Below are 13162 nucleotides of genomic sequence, written 5' to 3'. Positions count from 1 at the left end.
TAGACAGACATAATGGACATTGTGCTATCCTGAAGCATTAAACAAAGGAATCAAAATAAAATAACGTTGTTTAAGTCTTCTTTTACAAACAGGAAAATTAAGACTGTAAAAAGGTGCAACAGTGCCACCTATGGCTAAAAAGGCTCTCCAGGTGGCCGGGAAAGATGCAACACAAAAATTGCCTGCAGGATCAGAAACAAGAATCAAATAAACTCAAAATGGATCAAAGATTTCAACATGAGAAGATACAATACACCTTCCAGAAGAAAACATAGGCAAAACATTATCTCACATACATTTCAAAAATATTCTCCTAGGGCAGTCTACCCAAGCAATAGAAATAAAAGTGAGAATAAACAAATGGGACCTAGTTAAATTTACAAGCTTTTGCACAACAAAGGAAACCATAAGAAAAACAAAATGACAATCTACAGAATGGGAAAAATTTTTTGCAAAAGATGAAACTAACAAAGGCTTGATCTCCAGAATATATAAGCAGCTCATATGACTTAGTAAGAAAAAAAACAACAACCCAATCCAAAAATGGGCAGAAGACCTAAACAAGCAATTCTCCAATGAAGACATATGAATGATCAATAAGCATAGAAAAAAATGCTCAGTATAAGTAATCATCAGAGAAATGCAAATCAAAACTAGAGTGCGGTATCACCTCACACCTGTCAGAATGGGCATCATTCAAAAGTCCACAAATGACAAATGCTGGAGAGGCTGTGGAGAAAAGGGAACCCACCTTCACCGCTGGTGGGAAGGCAGTTTGGTGCAGCCACTGTGGAAAACAGTATGGAGAGTCCTGAAAATACTAGGAATAGACTTCCTATGACCCAGGAATCCCGCTCCTGGGCATATATCCAGAAGGAACCCTTCTTCAAAATGACACCTGCACCCCAATGTTCATAGCAGCACTATTTACAATAGCCAAGGCATGGTAACAGTCTAAATATCCATTGACAGATGACTGGATAAAGAAGATGTGGTATATTTATACAATGGAATATTATTAAGCCATAAAAATTACAACATAACGCCATTTGTAGCAACATGGATGTCCCTGGAGAATGTCATTCTAAATGAAGTTATCCAGAAAGAGAAAAAAATACCATATTAGATCACTCATATGTGGAATCTAAAAAAGAAAAGAAAAGGACAAACGAACATAAATACAAAACAAAAACAGAGTCTTAGACACAGAATACAAACTTGTGGTTGCCAGGGAGGACGGGAATGGGAAGGGACAGACGGGGAGTTTGAAACTTGTAGATACTGACAGAGATATATAGAATAGATAAACAAGATTATACTATATAGCATAGGGAAATGTATACAAGATCTTGTGGTAGCTCACACTGAAAAAGAATGTGACAATGAATATATGCATGTTCATGTATAACTGAAAAATTGTGCTCTACACTGGAAATTGACACAACCTTGTAAACTGACTGTAACTCAACAAAATAAGTTTTAAAAAAGAAAGAAACAAGAATCAGATAACGAAAACTTATGTAGCACATACTGAATTCTGCTTTGGGGAAGAGAGTGATATTCAGCATTTAATCTGAAGTTGATAATACTCCTGAATATAAACAAAAAACATAGGCTCCTGGAAACTCATCTTAGAAGAGGAAAGAATCCAGTCCAGCCTCTTCATTTTACAGGAGGGGAGACTGAGACCTGGGATCTGTCCTCCTGGCAATTCGCAGCAAAGCTCCCCTAGTCCTCATGTCTTGCATTATATCAAATGCCAACAGATCTGTACTAGGCCTATATTCATAAAAGTCACTTCTGCATTTTTCCAACAGTAGGTAATGTAAGTGTCTTGTAAAATAGTCTTCACAAAGAGTCAGGAAATCATATCATTTTGTTGAAATGCAAAAACATTAATTTATGTATTAAAACAGCTTGAGCTTTATTCTCTCCATTTAAAAAGTGACATGTCAAATCAAATTTTTGATATTTTAAAACCTATTAAGAGTACAGAAAAAATCAAAATTTTCTTCAATCACAGAAGAGATAAGTTTATTTCCTGAAAATATTTAATACTGATTTTTCTAAATTAATGGTTTGGTCAGATTCTTACAAATTTAAAAGTTCTAGTGGATGGCTACATGGCAATATGAATTCTGAGTTGTAAAAATACACATTCTGTGTAAATAATCTTCAAGGTCGTCTGCTTAAGGCAACTTAACTAGTCCCTATCTTACAAGAATGACATTGATTTCATCAGAACTTCATACTGCACTATAAAACAACTGAATCCTTATTACTTTAAATCATATACATATATATCATATATATACATATTAAATATGTATCAGAAATAAGCCACCCTCTTTAGTATTCAGAGTTGATCCTTCTAAACTGTCATTGTGACAGCAATTATTTTATTGAGCACCTCGGATGCTTTGTATACAAGGCATTTAACTCTCACAGTCAAGACAAGTTAAACAGCATTACTCAAATTTCACAAATGAGGAAATATACTTAAGCCATGAAAAAACAACTTACATATTCATCATCAGGAAAGAAAAGAATAAAGATTTTACATTCAATATTCACTGACAATTTTTTCTTCCATACTAAGACTACATAAAACCAATTCAGTCTTTGTAAATTTTTCTCTCAGTAAGTTCCACTAGAGAAAAACAAGCAATGAGTCATTAGCAATGGCTGGACTTTCAAAGCCCATTTCTCTTTTGCATTATAATCATTTTTAATATTTTGTTTTTAGTGCTTACAGAACACTAGAATAAAAAAATATTAACTTTTTGTCACTAGCTGAGAATAAAACATTTGTGAAAATGTACAATTTTAATTTATACCACTCTGTCTCACATTCTCATTGGTGTCTCTTCTTTGAAGGCCTCATCAGGCTGAGATCACTGAAATCGGTCATTTACAGACCCACAGGAGTTCGGGAAACCACTCAATAGGAGGCTGATTAGAGGAGCAATTGAGAATGCAACCTGTGAAGCCTGGGTTCCAGCCCTGAGCCTGCCACCACAAGCTGCATGTGATTTGGGACAAGCTGTCTCATCTCTCAATCCGTCAGCTGCAAAAAAGGGGACACTGCTACCTACCCTCAAACACCTGCTATGAAGTAAAACATAAGGAAAACATTTTAGCCTTTGTTCAGTGCCTACTCACTCAGAGCAAGTTTGTTCATTATGACGATGAGGATGGCTGTTAATAAATTAAGCTAGACCAAAAAGTAGAAATCACCATAAGGGAGAAACATTTTAAGTCAATGAGCACTTACTTTTGGATGGATTGCAGAATATTCTATTGATTTTTTTAATAAGCCAAGTTTTGTCGATTAATTATAGACTTCCAGGCTCATGGACAAGTCTCTAGAAAAAGAATTAGAGGCCTCTAACCTCTGAATACTAAGAAAGTAAAGTTAAAAAAAATTAGGGGGGAGATTATACCTCAGTTGGGAGAGCACGTGTTTAGCATGCATGAGGTCCTCAGTTCAGTCCCCAGTACCTCCATTTAAAAACATTTTTTTTTAAGAAATGGAGAATTAATGCACAAAGATGGAGGACTACAGAATTCTTTTGCAGACTCAACTCAGATTTAAGTTGGGGAAAAAAACACCCCTTTCTCAAAGGAAATCTTGAGAACTATGCAAACCGGATCTGAGATGTCTAGTCTTTTAACATTATTCATGAATTCATATTACCAAGTCTTAAAACTACCCAATAATCCACAGTGGTGATACTGATCATAATAACAGCTGCTAACACGGATAGAGCTCCGGCTAGGACTGCTCTGTTCTGACATCTCTTCCTCTGAGGCCTCACCAGGCTGAGATCACCAAATTTGGTCATTCATGAGCATCTTGTGCAGATCCTCCATTTGTGCTTCTCACTCCCCCCTCACCAGCCCCTCTGAGGGAAGCACTGTTATCATCTTCCCTACCCACAGATAAGGCCACTGAGGCACAGAGACTAAACCTGCTCCAGGTCACATTGGCATTAAAGGACGTCTGTATTTCTGCTGTTTTGCTATTGAAAAAGGAATCTGAGATATCAATTAAGAGAGACTGTTAAATAAGCAAGTCTATCTGGTCTTCACCTCAAAGAGTAGATACTATAAATTCCTGAAGTAGGATGTGGCTGCCACCACAAACTGACTCAGCTTGAAATTAATATCCAAGATGAAGCAGTGGATATACATAAATATTCATGATTGTCAACTCCGTTCACAGGTTTGGGCCCTTCACTGCCTGAAGGGGGTGAAATCACCACCTGTCTCAGTGAGGGAAGCGTGGCTCTTCCAGGTCTCACCCGGGCTTCACTGGGTGTTTCCCCCTACAGACTGTCCTCAACAATTAAAAATCTCTCAAGGTTTTTACACTACGAAAAACTAAAAGACATTTCTGCAGACGGAACACTTTCTCAGGCTTAAACCTATTTTGCCTACACTCAGCAAGGGGGAAAAAGAAACACGACTCTGCAAAGTCTCTGAGTCTCACCACTCACATGAGTAGAATGGCCTCAGCATAAAATGACTCTTCACATTGCAGGGTGAGAACAAAATAAAGCCACCCCCAACAACAGGTACTCCTAGAGACAGCGATAAGCAGTCTTCTGCACACTCATGGTTGTGCAGCCCTCACCACCATCTATTTCCAGAACACACCATCACCCCAAAAGAAACCCCCTCTCCACCAATAGTCACTCCCCACCCCCCTCCACCCAGCCCCTTGCAACCATCATCTGTTCTCTTCTTCTGCATATGCATATTCTGGGCATTTCAGATCACTGAAATCAACAATATGTGGCCTTTTTTGTCTGGTTGCTTTCACTTAACATGCTGTTATCAAGGCTTGTCCATTTTGAATTGGTATCAATATCTCATTTTTTTAAATGTTAATGTTTATTAGAAGGTGATAAGTACTATCAAAAAGAGTGGAGTGGAGTATAAGGGGTGGGGTTTCAAAGGGAAAATGGTGGGTTGAGCAGTCAGGGTGGGCTTCCAAGAGCAGGTGGCCTTTTTCATCTTCCTCTTTTTTTTTCTCTTTCTTTTTTTCATTCTTATGTTTGAATAATATTCCACTACACGGAGATACTATATTCTGTTCATCAGTTTAGCAGCTATATATGGATGAGGTCTGGAACAATATGTGTCAGAGGCGACTAACAGGGATGGCATCTAAGCAAAGGATAAGATGTGCTTAAAAAAAAAAAACCAACAAACAGAGGCATAAGGAAATTCAGCACATTTCTGAGAAAGTGCATGCTTGCTTCAGCAGGACTGCCGTGCAGGGCTGTGAGGGAGAGTGACAGGAGACACAGTGAGGGAGTCACCTGAGAAGATTCCCCACTGCAAGCAGCTCAGCCAATTCTCCTCCCTCATCCTGTATTTTAGAGCCATTTTTTCTAGGTTTTCTCTTATTTCAAGTAAAAGCACTTTAACTACACATCTGATCATCTGCATCAGATCACCTTACCTCCAAGCCACAGAAAGTCATTCACTGACCGGAGCAGCTCCAGGACAAATGGTGATGAACCAAGGAGCCCTGCAGCATCCCTGCCTGCAGGCACAAACCCCTGCGTGTTTCCACATGTGCCCTGGTGATGTCCAGAAAGTAAAATGCACAGAAATGTCTCACCGCTGGTGCACGACGTCTGCCCCAAAATTGCCCCAAAATCATGCTGGCAAAGCACTACTCAATCCTCTCACTGCAAAAAATCAAAAATGCTAAGAAGGCAAATTTAGGCTCTGCCATTGAAAATCAACAACCATCACTGCCAGTATCTGAGCTGGAATGGACCTGACTTCGAAAACCACTGCGCAGATATTTTTCAAATATGATAGGCATATATGTATTTCACATAGATAATATTTCAGTAGGATTTTTATTTTCAAAATTTCAAGGTGCAACATTAGCACAAGAATGTTTATGTTTCAGCTTTTTAAAAAAATCAATTATATTCCACTTTCTTAATTTTGAGCCTATTGTTATTTTATAAAGAGAACTATGCTGCATATTATAAACCAACTGTTTGGCTTCTGCAAACAAGACTTTTATGACTTCATTATTTCAGAGCAAGCTTTATTGATGCTTTGAGAGATGGGGCCTGGGGCGCTCACTAGCAGCTCTTTAAATACTGACAAGGATGTGCTATTAAGTAATGCAAGGGCTCTAATTCCCTGTCAATTCAGAAACCAAAGAAACTACACCAAAGGCTTACTTTATCATTTTTAAAGATTCCTATTGTTTTGAATATTAAATTTCTTTAAAGATAAGATTTTGATTTTGAGAAAAACAGCAGCTGTATTCAATTTCCTCTCACCAAGAAAGCAATCTTTAACAAGAATAAAAACCTCTATGGAAATCCAAAAGACGGGGCATTTCTAGCTAAGTGAACGTGCAGATCTCAACGCAAACCTAAATCCTATCAGATCTCACTCAAACTAGCTCAACAAACTCCTGAGCTACCCTGGAACTTAACTCTTCTGTTCCAAATGTTGGTTGAGCTAAGATCATCACACAAGGCATGGAAGGAGAACAGAGGAAAGTCAGCCTGGCTGCCTCCAACTGTTTTCTTCTAGTCACAAGGCGCCGCTAGGGCAGACCCACTAGCAAGCCCTCCCCATAAGGAAATACTACATCCATACTGCCCCTGCCGTCCCCACACAGCCCTGATGCCCTTCTCCCACTGGTCATCTCCCAGCCTATGAATTATATTCTAATGACCCTCCCACGTGGCAGCACCCTCCCCTTTCCCAACTACACACACACACATACACACACACACACACACAGAGCCAGAGCAGCCTTCCCAAAACACAAATTTGATTACATCACTCCCCCACTTCAAACCCTTCAGAGGTTCTCTGGTAGAGTTCTAGCCCCACCCACACCCCGCCTCTAATCTCCCAGCCTCACAGCAGCTCCCAGGTCCCCAGTGACCTCAGGGGCCCCTGACCAGCTGCTACTTCCCACTCGCCTCCAGGCTCATTTTCACTATTACTCAAGGAAGCCTTCCCTGCATCCAACCCCTGTACTTTGGGTTAGATGCCCCTGCTGACTTCCTAGAATATTCTATGCTGAGTCAACTTCTGATACTGCTAATCTCCCAAGAGGAAAGTATGTTTTGCTTACTACTGTGGGTGCACCCCTCTCCCCTAGACACTCAGATGTGTGCATGTTATGAATAAATGAATGAAGGGGTGGGTCTCAAAGGGACAGACAGAGCTGCTTTCACCTGTCCCAACACCTTCTCTTGGTAGAACATCAGAAGCAAAACCAAGAGTACCTCTCCTGAGGGTCACGTCCTGCTGACACCCTTCACTGACTCCTCTGTGTCAGTTCTAGTAAAACCCAAGCTCCTCCAAAGCCCTCCACCCCAGGCCCTCTCCAGTGTCCTCCTCAGCAGGGGCACCCTCCACCCTGGACCACACAAGGCACTCTCCCCGAGTCCTCACCCCAAAAGCCTCCAGGTGTCTGCGTTGGCTGCTCCTGCCACCTAAGCCACACACTTGACCCCTTCTCCTGGCTGAATCTTACTCTTTCCTCACAACTGGATGTAGAGCCCATTTCTGGCAGGAACTCCCCTCTGATAATGTCCTTTAGCTCTTGGCTGGGCTCCTTTTACAGCAGCACTGCATGGTGACCAATTGGGTATTTGTCCACCCATGTTTTGAGACCACGACCTCTTGGAGGCCACATGGGAAGAAGGAGTGAGAGATGACAAGAGGGGTGGGAGGACGAAAAAGCAAAATCACAGCCCAAGTCCCAAATTCAAGGATTCTTTCTCAGAAAAAAAAGAATAAAATGATTCACACGTGTGCAATTTGGCTACTATTTTTGTGGCTTGTGGAAAGCAAGAGCTTGGCATTCTAGTCCAAAACCCAAGTTGCATGCAAAGAAATTTGTATATTCATATCCAAAGTAAACCAAAGCTGATCAACAACAGTTTGCAATTAGAATCGAAAGGAACTTTGATAAAGGCAATCTCTCTCTCTCTCTTCTTTTTTTCTGGCATCATGTAGTTTTAGAAGTATTTGCATGACTAAGTGATGGCTACAGCCCATGGTTCTGCACTAGAGTGTTTGGGGCTGAGGAAGTACAGATTACATGCACTGTGTAAATGCAATCACACCAACACACTGACAGGCGCCCTGGTGGAGGAGCTGATATTCCATAGCAGGCAAACTTATGCTATAAGACAACTCTAAATAGAAAGTAAGAAATGCAATGTTCTGTACTCAATTTCATATGCTATATGGGCCATTAACTGACAGTGCATCTTGTCTAATGAAACCCAAAAATAAATGTCAACGTCAATTTTCTCCATCTGATCCGTTTTATGCTAACATTGGATACCAAACCCTCATTCCATACGGAAATCTCAGGCCCATGCTGCAGCATAGTTACATCCGACGGAAGAAAGCCAATCAAGGAAGAACTGGAGAGTTTCCCTTCAGAAGCTGCTAAGTCTGGATTTGCACATGTATGTCATTTGCAATCACATCATCATCAAAGGAGTAACCTTACATCTTTGGGACCTAAAGCACTGCGGCACTCCTGAACCATCGAAGAACACTGAACTTTGTGAAACAGTCCTGAGGCACTTAAATCACACTTTTTCGGAAAGGCTCCAAAACTGACCCACTTCACTATTCCAGGTACAACAGGGAGGTACCAGAATTAGTAGAGAGAACTCGCCCTTGAATTCTGAGAAGGCCCTGCTTGAATCCTGCTACAGCATTTGCTAGCCACTAAATGGACTAATTCCTTAACCCCTCTGAGAAGTCTTCCCAATCTGCAAAAGGGGGCTGTCATCGCCACCTCGGAGGCATGGATGTGAATGCAACATGCATGTAGGACTGCTGACTGGTACATGACACGGGGCCTGGCTAGTTTCCCTCCGCTGCCCTTCTCCCCCTTTAAACTTGCACTGTTCCCCCTGGTAAGGATCAAGCCCCTGGAACAGATTGCCCAATTCTTCTGTGTATCCCTGGATAGATGCCTTACCCTTAGGAGGCCAGAAAAAGAACTGCCCCCTCCCCAGTCACTACCAATGTTCTTAAGAATTTGGGTTTTTTTAAGTCTACTTTGCAGGAAGATTATTCCAGAACTGTCCAACCACCATTCTCCAAGATGGCTCCCCTCCCAACCCCCATCCCCTCTCACCTCAGATCCTCTGTCTGATCACCTTTTGTCCGTGGGAAAGCCAGTCCGCTAGGGTTGGGGCTCCCTAGGCATCCCTCACTCCCTCACAGGTGAGTGTGACTACTTTCTCCCAACTCCCCGCCCCAGCTCCATCTTCTGAAGAGGCTTCCCTTCCAGAACCTGTGGCCTCTGCATCTTCCTGCGATGTGGTTGGGCACGTGACCACGACCCTCCCTTCAAATTTTGTCCTGGGGGCCCCACCCCCTGGCCCCTTGAGGATAAATGGCATTGCTCCAAAAATCCCAAACAATGCAGACTGACACACCAAAGCTGCATCTTCTGGGCTTTCCTCCAGTCCAGCCACAGCCCTGCCCTCCCTCAGCCTCAGTCTGCACCTCTCGAGATAAGCTCATCCACATACAAGGCTGTGAACACCAGCTAAGAATGACAACTCCCAATGTGTATCTGTAGTCTGGCTCCTTCAATTGAGCCCCAGGCTCATAGACCCGAGTGTCACTTTGAAGTCGTAACTTGGATGACAAATGGCATGTTAAAAATGCCTCATGTCCACAATTTACTCTGCAATTTCACCCCTGGCAGGAAACTCTTGGGCTCCCCATTTTAGTAACAGCCCCAGCACCCACCTAGATGTTTGAGGTCACATTCAATTTCCCCTCTTCCCTCACTCCAGCCCTGCCCTGGAATCGGTCCTGTCATTTCGGTCACTAAGCCCATCTCAAGTCTGGTTCTGCAGGGACCACGGCCGGAATCCCACAGGCTCACAGCACAGTGCTCTGAGTCACAGTCCTCCAAAGGGTGCTCCATGGAGGGGGAGGCATCTCCTGGCATGGGCCACCTCAGAAGGCACTGGACTCTCACACAGTAGGCCCAGGAGAAAGGACTCAAGGCTCTCCCGTGGTCTCAACTTTGAAGGGCACGAGGTCTCGGAGAGCTCCTGGTTAGCAGACACACATGCCAGTGAGCAGGTGAGGATGGAGGAACCCAGGCAAGGCTGTTTTCACTCTGACCCTTGGGCTCTTGTGAGCCATGGGAGAGGCCCTGTGTCCAGGACACAGCCCAGCCATCACAGATCCCAGCCTGCATTTGCCAACGGAGACAGCCTATACTCCTTCTACTTGCCACACTTACTTCTGTTCTGTTCCCCACCCAGAATGTGATGGACTCTTTCAGAAAAGTCTGGCCTATCTCAAGCGAGACCATGTCAGTGAAAGATGAAGTGACCACATTTGGACCAGAGCATGAGAGGAGAAACAAGTCCTCATGGCCAGCATGACGGTGGTGGCCAAACCCTTCCCCTGGGTGAGATGAACCAGGGTGAGAATGCAAGGTCCTAGGTCGGACAAAGCATCCCCCTTCATGGCTGACTGGGGTGTTGGTGTCTCACTACCGCAAACTAACGATACGGCCATCAGTGGTGGACGTCAGCTGCAACAGACACAGAGTCAGCTATTTACTGCCAACATGGTTTAAAAGTAAAGGCTGGTGCAGGGAGGACTGCACAGCTGCTGAGGCAAACCACAGACATGGCTCTGAATGCCCACTGGCTGAAGCAGAGAGGAAACTACAGTCCCCTTTAGCGGTCCTTGTGTCCACCATATCCAAGTGAACCAGCTACTTAGGAGAAGGCCACATTGTCCTGATGCTCAGAAAAACCAGCCTCGTAAAGGGAACAAAAGAGTGGCATGGATTTTAGACCCGCTTCTGCCCCTTTATTTAGGAAAAGTAAAGTAAATGGCATAGGGAAGGCAAAAGCAAAAGAAAACTGCTTCCTCCAACAGCGCCCCCTATGGGCTGCTCACCCTCCCAGCTGGCCACGTCCTCCCCGGTGACCTCCGGCCAAAAAGCGCCATCACACACATCACATAGCGATGGCCAGGAACTGCGTGTCAAGCACGTTTGTGTAAAAGCCAGAATCAAGCAAGGTGCTGCAGACTTTGACTTTCCAAGTGAAAATACCCCATGAAAAACATCCCTCAGAAGCCACCTAAATCAATTCGCATCTCACTTCCTCAAAACAAACAAACAAGCAAAATTAATAAGGGCTCATTTGTCACCAATATAAAGAGGACCAAACAGGCTCCTCCAAGAAAGGATCTTAAAAGGTATCAAACACCAGTGGGTGATGTGCTAACAAAGCAAAAATTCCAAAACATTAGAAAATAAAAAGATGACTAGGATAATACATGGATCAAAGCAGCTGTTAAGTTTTTGCTTTTTAAAGCAATGGAGGTAGCACAGAGGGAAATCTAGGTATTTCCGATGCAGGGTGTGCACAGCCCACTTTTTCAGACCCAACAACATACTCACAGGGCAGTATGAGAGAAAAAGGAAAAGAGGAACAAGCAAAAATTAGAAATACAGAAGAACAAAAATAACTTTGACAGCATGAATATATGAATTTACATGAGTGTGATGAGGCCAGAGACGCGGGGACAATGAGACCCACCCTCACCTCCTGCTCCAGGGAAGCCAGGGGCCTTAGGGGAGTGACACTGCTGTGGGGACCCCAACATCATCAGCATCCCAAACCAAAACTCCACCTACATGCACCTAGACAGCTTTTGAGCTACAAAACTTGGTCGTGCTTCAGGCTGGATATTTTATCACTCCCGCCAAGAGTAGCAGGAGAGAATTAGGCTCTGCTCCTGCAACAAAGCATTGTTTTGAAAGTTAGGTTACTATAAAATAAAAGCAATAATGGAGTACAAGTGATGGGAGGAGAACGTGTTTGACCTGAGCTCACTGGCCATGTTATCTCACTGACGTTCAGATGCTGGCTGAGTGCTTCTGGTTCCAGAATAGACAGACCCATCAGGAGGGAGGTTTAATGCGCTGCTGTATTTTGATGCTGAGAACCATGCCTGGTACACGAGGTTCTGGGTATAGAAAGGTGACAGTGTCAACCACTATGCACTAAGCACACTGTCCTGAAACTAGCTACTCCGCCAAATCCCGAGGACAGACTTCAAAAGGCAAAAACAAGCTGGCATTCTCCAGTGGGTCCACAGACTCAGAGCCAAGCAGTTGCTGAGCAAAAATGTCACCAGTGCCTCCTAAGACAAAAGAGGAGACACTGGCCGGGGGGCTGGAGCAGGGCTCCAGGCTTCCACTGCTCACCCACTAGTCTGTCCAGAAGGTGTTCCCTGCTGACGCTGCAGTGCTGTGCACATGTGCAGCCCCACTTTGGTGCATCACCAAAGTACCTATCTAGCCTAATGCCTGGGGGCTCAGCAGGAGGTGACAGGTGAGGTGAACAGAGTCAGCCTGGGAGTGTCCTGGTGCTGGCAGCTGTGCCCTCAACAGTGCCCAGGCCCTGAAACCTGACATCTCATCTCCAAGGAGCAGAAGGGGGGCTCAGGTGTGTAGATCACAGAGCCCTACGAGTACAAGTACAGATCATGGCCACGACATGCCTCACCCTTTCCTTAAGCCATAGAGGCATGTCTGGGGAGGAACTGAAAATTCATCCAGAGCCCACCAGGCACAACACACAGGTGGGATTCGGGTCCTCTGTGCTTCTCACTCGCAGGGCTGGCTGGGACTTTCTTTTTTTCAATTCTCTGGTGTCTTCTCCTCCAACTTACCAAAACCCAGAAAGTATGGTCTGACTTTAGATATGTCCAATAATTATGGAGCCCCGACTCCACAACGGGCCCAGTAGCATGTGCCAGGCCCACCAACCGTCACCTGTGAGACCACCATGGGTGCTCTCCAGCGTGGTGAGAGCAGACTCAGGGCCCGAGGCCCGAGGCCGGGGGACACAGCTTCCCTCACTCTCCCCAGCAAAGGGGGACCACCTCTCGGCAAAGGCATCTCATTCTCTTATGCTTGAGGGACGGCACGATGGCCACACAGGGAAGCAGAGCAGAGGGCAGCAGAGGGGGGCAGATGGCCCAGAAGAACTCGTCGACAATTCCGGGGCAAAGTGGGGCCGCTGACCTAATCACAGGGACAAAGTGAGGACGAACATTTCCATGCTCTGTCCCATACTCCGTGACA

At 44.3% G+C, this 13162-nt stretch overlaps 1 protein-coding gene across 1 annotated transcript in view; it reads right to left on the bottom strand.

The window, feature by feature from the left end:
• Positions 1 to 13162, bottom strand: part of LOC123615329 (uncharacterized) — an 86304-nt gene that overhangs the window by 49140 nt on the left and 24002 nt on the right. The window lies entirely within an intron of this gene.

Source organism: Camelus bactrianus, chromosome X (assembly GCF_048773025.1).
Source record: "Camelus bactrianus isolate YW-2024 breed Bactrian camel chromosome X, ASM4877302v1, whole genome shotgun sequence".
Lineage (NCBI taxonomy): Eukaryota > Metazoa > Chordata > Mammalia > Artiodactyla > Camelidae > Camelus > Camelus bactrianus.
This window is presented reverse-complemented; position numbering and strand designations above follow the sequence as displayed.